We start from the raw sequence: 7036 nt of genomic DNA on the forward strand, positions 1-7036 counted from the left end.
TTGGTTGACAATGGTTTTCTTATAAAGTAATGACCGTCCACTAGTCATTCCCCATTTCAACAGTGATGGAGATTACGAAGCTCACCTCGACGAATGTTATCTACATGTAAGGCAAATTTCACATCATATTTTTTTTCTAGTTAGGGTACATCCCAAGATCAATATCCATGCAAGTTTGATTTCATTATAGACCTGCTCAAAAAACTTTTGACCTGTTTAGTAATTAAGAAAATTTTGGTCAGTTCCAACACCCAAAGCAAGTCTGGAAGTTTTCATCCTTAGATGCACCAATTATGCAAGTTTAATCATAACAGGCCATAATATTATATTAATAGCTACTCCAAAAAAATTACCCTGGTCACTCATCTGGAAAATGTACGTCAGATTCAGAATCCAAAGCAAGTCTAGAAGTGTCCATCCCTAGATACATCATCCATGCTAATTTGGTTAAAATATGGCCAAAATTCACTCATGTGGAAAATCTAGGTCAGATCCAGCATTCGAAGCAGGTTGGTTAGTGTACATCCCTAGATGCATCATCCATGAAAGTTTGGTCCAGGTAGGGCTTATAGTTACTTGGGAACGAGACTACTCCTAAATCTAAACCTGGTCTCACATGTGGAAAATCTAATCCAGCATCCGAAGCAAGTGTGGTAGTGTCCATCCCTGGATGCATCATCCATGCAAGTTTGGTCCAGGTAGGGCTTATAGTTACTTGGGAATGGACCTGCTCCAAAAACTTTAACCTGGTCACTCATCTGGAAAATCTAGGTCAGATCCTGCATCCGAAGCAAGTGTGGCAGTGTCCATCCCTAGATGCATCATCCATGCAAGTTTGGTCCAGGTAGGGCTTAAAGTTACTTGGGAATGGACCTGCTCCTAAAACTTTAACTTGGTCACTCATCTGGAAAATCTAGGTCAGATCCAGCATCCGAAGCAAGTTTGGTAGTGTCCATCCCTAGATGCATCATCCATGCAAGTTTGATCCAGGTAGGGCTTATAGTTACTTGGGAATGGGACTTGCTCCTAAAACTTTAACCTGGGACGCTGACGCTAACGCCGACACCGACGCCGGAGGTATAGCATAAGCTCATCTCGACTTCGTCGAGGTGAGCTAAAAACAAGGACATGTCATTGAAAACCTTTAAAGACTTGCCTCACTTCTTTGATTCTCAAAGAAACAGACTGCTAAAGCTCCATTCAGCAGTCATGTTTCCAGGAAGAACTAAAGCCATAAGAGAATCCATGCAGAGAAGATTTGCCTTGGACCTAAAGCTTCGATGAAGGACAGAGGACGAGAATTGCTACAAACACTACTGTGAAGACTTACCTTTGATGAAGCTCGCTATGCATACTGCATTCTGTTCATCATAAGCTGCTACCTGGGACAGTGTGGGAAGTCCAGTCAACTTTATTCTTTTTCCCAGGGACTGAAAAGCAGTAAATGGATATCTTCAGTGTTGCCTACTGACTCTGAATTAAACATGACAGAAGACAAATGTTTGTTGAAAGACTGTATAATTTTGACTTTATGACTAAATTAAATATCGCACTTGTGCAAAAAATCTGAATATGTGAAATAGGCAGCTTTAAAATCCAATCCAAATTGTATTACAAATAATAGACATTTTGAAAGTAGAATACATAAAGTTGTGCGCTCATTGAATAGCGGTCATGGAAACTCAACATTGAAACTTTGTGAATATGTAATGACATCTGTTGTAAAAGGAAGTAGAGTGGTCCATCATCTAAAACAACAACAAAATAGGCAAAATTACTTTTTTAACCTGCAATAAAAACTGTTAAAATATAAATCTCAAAGAAAATACTGTAGATTCAAAAGATATTAGCTATATGCTAAAGAAAACCTTAATTAAGCAACCCTTACAGTAAATCAGTAACAGATCCAAAACTTAAAACTTTAAGAAAGTTGTGTGAAAAATACAGGAGGGTGTTGATGCTGTGTATGGAAAAGCCTATGTCTCTGCAGAACCCACAACAGGTGCGTTAACAGAGATGTGTTCCCAAGATGACAGGGCAATACATACCCAGCATCTCCAGGACCACTGCATTCCTCCCCATTTTGAGAAAAGGCATCCCAGTCCATTACAATAGTACAAACTATAATATACATAAAATAATAAAATTAAGCTCCTAGCAGTGCTTACCACACATTACCAATTACACATAAACGTTTATAATAAATACACAGGAAAATATAAATGTTCATAATAAATACACAGGAAAATATCACAAATAATATCATACTCACACATCACATCCCTCCAACACGCAAGTGGTCTTGGTATACACCAGGAAGTCCATCCAACACATGAGTCATCTCGATACCCTAGGAAGTCCATCCAACACGTGAGTCATCTCAGTACATCAGGAAGTCCATCCAACACATGAGTCATCTCGATACCCTAGGAAGTCCATCCAACACGTGAGTCATCTCGGTACACCAGGAAGTCCATCCAACACATGAGTCATCTCAGTACATCAGGAAGTCCATCCAACACATGAGTGGTCTCGATACCCTAGGAAGTCCATCCAACACGTGAGTCATCTCAGTACACCAAGAAGTCCATTGTTGTGTCATACTCCTGTTGTCTACCATTAGGTCTATCGATGACATCCATTCACCATTCACGCATCTGAACACGTACAAATACCCAACACAGAGATGATGCTTAGACACCACAACCCCGACTGCCATGGAAACACTCCATCCTGCAAGGTAAGCTCTACATACATTTTTAATAGTGCAACCATTAAACAGATGAAGTGAAACATAATTAATTTTGGGGACCTGTTTATTCCATACTAATAGGTAAGTAAATATTCTGCATGAACCTCTTCAACTGAGATCCAAAGAATCCTTTAAAGTTTTAGTATTCTCTAACCACAGGTTCGTTGACTTCTTCACCACTAATTGCGGACACTTTCTGGTACTCAGCACTGATGTGCCTCAGGCCCATGGGATACTCAACACCACATGGTTGGCTGGGACTCTCTGACTCTACAAGTAGGTGTCAGATGGAATGGCTTGTACTTCTGCCAAATGCACCTTGGACATCCCTGAGATATGGCCACTAACACCAAACACAGGTCAGCCTGAATCAACCTATAACTGGACCTGCTCTGGCTCTCCAAAATAAATAATCTAACCAAATCCCCCTCAAATTCACCCAGTTGCTGTTCCGACAATTTCCGACTACCCTTACATGCACAGCTCCTGGAGATCGAAATTCCCTTTGCTGACACAAAGATTACCAGCATTAGTGTACATGACATAACCTATGATTAGGCTGATCAGCATATCAACAGGATAAATGTCTATCCTGCTGAACTAACATGCTCACATACTGTCCCCTTAATCCTAGCATTTCCTCAGTTACTACAGACAGGCCTGCAGTGGGGGAACTCCCTCATCTTGTGACCATGAAGGGCATGGTCCTCCCCAGTTAGTACCTTCCCCCTCTGGCATTAACTGATCTACTGATTCCCTCCAGTTCCAGCCTCTCTCTGACACTCAGCAAAGTGTCAGAAACTACAGTGACTTAACTAGACACCCCTACAACATAATCTGGGAGTAATTCCTCCTCCCATGAGTCTCCAATATCTGAAGAGACAGATCGATATGGTATTATGCCCTGCATGAAATCTGCTCCATTGAGCAGGATTGCTTATTACCTTGTTTGTACCACTATAGTGACATTAGGTATCTCAACCATCTTCATAGTTGTATTTGTGGTTTGAAAGGAATAAAAATACCTAACATGCTTAAAAATACCTAACATGCTGAAAAATGCTCCATCATCTCTTTAATAGAAGCTAAACCCCCCTATTTAACTTGACCCATCCATCTGGCTACCCATATGTGGACTTCCTCTAATATCATGCCTGGATCTGCAACTTCCAGAACTAAATACAATACTCTTGTGATCTCACTGAGAAACTTGAAGAATATGCTCAGGTCGTATACCCCTTCTTTTGACCTTTCCAGACATAGGTCAACTTAGGGTCACTCCTGAAAACTTCTCCCTGTCACCTGCACAGGGCACACTTTCTCCAACCTCAAGACCCTACTCCATGCATTCTGCCCCCCTTTGTACTTGCAGGGCTGAGAAGCAGCTTCATTTCATCAGAATGCTTACTCTACCCACCATTATGGTAGCAGAGTATTTGAACTTGTTGTCACAAGAAAACTCTCCTTGGTTTTGTTTAGCTTTTGTAATTCAACTATCTCCAACCAGGATGATTCCAGCTTCATTGAAACATCTCTAGCAGCAGAAAGTAGTCCCCTGATCCTTCTGGGGATTCCAGTGACCTGACCTTGACCTCCAGCAGCTGTTGATCCACTAGCACAGAAACATCCGACATCAAATACATAATGTACAAATTCATCTATTTCCTTAGCCTCCTTCCTTATTGCTCAATCATTAATGATATAAATCATCATCATTTGTCATCTAACAAAATAAGTATTTATAAAAATTATATTTAAATCAAAAGCACCTTTTAAAAAAAAAAGAGGCAGATAAAGAATTCAAGGGACAGGCCAAGATAAGTAGAGTTTGTTGATATATTATTTCATTGTAATATTTGTATAGCACTGGTCAGCCGTTCCTAATGACTTGACACTTACATACCACACATGTCAAAAAGTTTGTTTTTTTGTCAGTGGATGTCAATACGTTGAATGGAGGTACTGATCTTTATAAATGATACATCATAGATTCCATCTAACTTTGATGAATACATCCCGATATGAATTAATCTACATCTAAAAATAACACCAACTCGAACTAGAAAATCTGAATTGCATGCCCATATTTTGCAGAGTGCACCGCAAAGCGCAGCACATCACTATTGCATTGCTCCATTTTGTGGCAGTATGAGCACATATCACTGCACCTTCCCAGGCCTGGGGGCTATCCTCAGGGCACATATTATTAGTTTTGCCTCATCAGGTATAAAATTTATTAACCAGCTATCATCCCATACCCGGTCTCTGCAAAACTATATATAATGAATTTACCTCACTGATGAAATATTTATATAGTCAGTTGTTTTTTAGTTTGTAAAATTGATTCTTGAAGTTCCCACTCTATATGTTTCATCACTCCCATACACTGCTTATTACGAAGTCACGTTGTGTTACGTAATATTGTTTTGTGATTGTTTCGTGCTGTAATAACTTACTGACAGTTTCGAAAACTTCCAAAAAGGGAGAAATAGGTTCCATTATTTGTTCTCATTACTTACATTAGTTTACTTTAATTTTACTTGTCTACAGACACTCAGCAAACCTCATGAGAATTGAGGAACTTGGGATGTTCTAAGTGTTACAAAAAAATTATATCCACTGTGTATTGATTTTCAAGTGACAGTGTATAATTATTACACCCCATTCACATGAGAGACTTCAACCAATCATAAGCCAGGATTTCATCAAAAAATCACAAGAGCTGGGGGTAAACTGGGATACTGACATAGTCCTCACTTAAATCTACTCACATCAAATGAAACCAATCCCAACAACTATCACATTAATATTTTGAAGTTAGTTTTATTTAATATGGAAACACAGCATTGTTTTGATTTAGTCCCTCTCAGTAGCTTAATGGGTATTTTAGAGGTAACTGGTATATTAGGGTAACTCAAATCTTCCCTGACCCATTTTTAGGTACCCTTATAAGAACCTACTGCATTCTACTGTACTCAACGGTGTTTTTTTATGCCTTTGTCTTGGTCTACCACGTTAAAAGGGTTAAGATTCCCTAATTACTGAGCAGTCATGCCTGCCACCTCAGCTTATCTGACATTGGTATCTCAGCATGACTATCTCGGGTTGGGGCCTCAGTGATTTATAATTTCCCCCTGAGATAATGGTTATCTCAGCTGTTGTGTCTATAGTAGCCTTACTCAGCTGGCCTTCTATCTGTACTGGGATATGCCACACTACTGAGCTATTGATATTGTGGAAATATAGACAAAATCATGACCATTAATCTTCAATGTTTGTATAACATAATGATACAAGATTTCAAGAAATATGTGTATCGATATTGATTCATGATTGTTATGAATATATTACAGTAAATAAATATTTAAGGAATGTTTTTAAGTTTTGTGTGAATTATTGGTGTGTAAATCACACAGACTTGTCACGTAGGCATATTTCATGAAGCGCGCTAGCATTTGACATTCATTGGGATCTCTATCTCGGACCAGGGTCTCAGTGATTTATAACTTCCCCTGAGATAATGGAAATGTCAGCTGCTGTGTCTATTCCTCTGACTATCTCGGACCAGGGTCTCAGTGATTTATAACTTCCCCTGAGATAATGGAAATGTCAGCTGCTGTATCTATTCCTCTGACTATCTCAGACCAGGGCCTCAGTGATTTATAACTTCCCCCAAGATAATGGAAATGTCAGCTGCTGTGTCTGTATCTCTGACTGATAATGGTAATGTCATCTGCTGCATCTATACATCTGAATATCTCAGGTTGCGGCCTAGGTGACTTATAACTTCTACTAAGATGATAGCTATGTCAGCTGCTGTGTCTATATCTCTGCTTATCTCAGACCAGGGCCTTAGTGATTTTATAACTACCTGTTAGATAATAATAGTGAATAATTGTACTTTCTATTTTTAGACCTATGTCTCTGTACCAGGCATTGCTCTTAACTAAATAAAGCACCATTCTCTCTGCTCGGCATTTTTCCTTTTCTTATGCCTCAGTATAAGACCTTACCTGAGTCTCACAGTCCCCCGACTGTTTCGTTACCCTGAGGAAAGAGTGAAATTCTGCGCTCCTCCCTCGTATCCCCAGAAGGTGATTTTACTGCTTGCAGACAATGGGCCATAGCTCTATGACTCTATGACTCAAGTGTTAAGTTTTTACTTCCTTGATTGCCCCCTCTAATGTTTCCAGGGGATAATTTATCAACTGCTGCTCAGCCTTTCCATCTTTACATCTGCTAGCTATAGCAACCTAACAATCAACTGATCCTGGAATATCCTGA

The sequence above is a fragment of the Saccostrea echinata genome, unplaced genomic scaffold (assembly GCF_033153115.1).
Source record: "Saccostrea echinata isolate AGI-Se365-2 ecotype Australia unplaced genomic scaffold, CSIRO_AGI_Sech_v1 ptg000001l, whole genome shotgun sequence".
Taxonomy (NCBI): domain Eukaryota; kingdom Metazoa; phylum Mollusca; class Bivalvia; order Ostreida; family Ostreidae; genus Saccostrea; species Saccostrea echinata.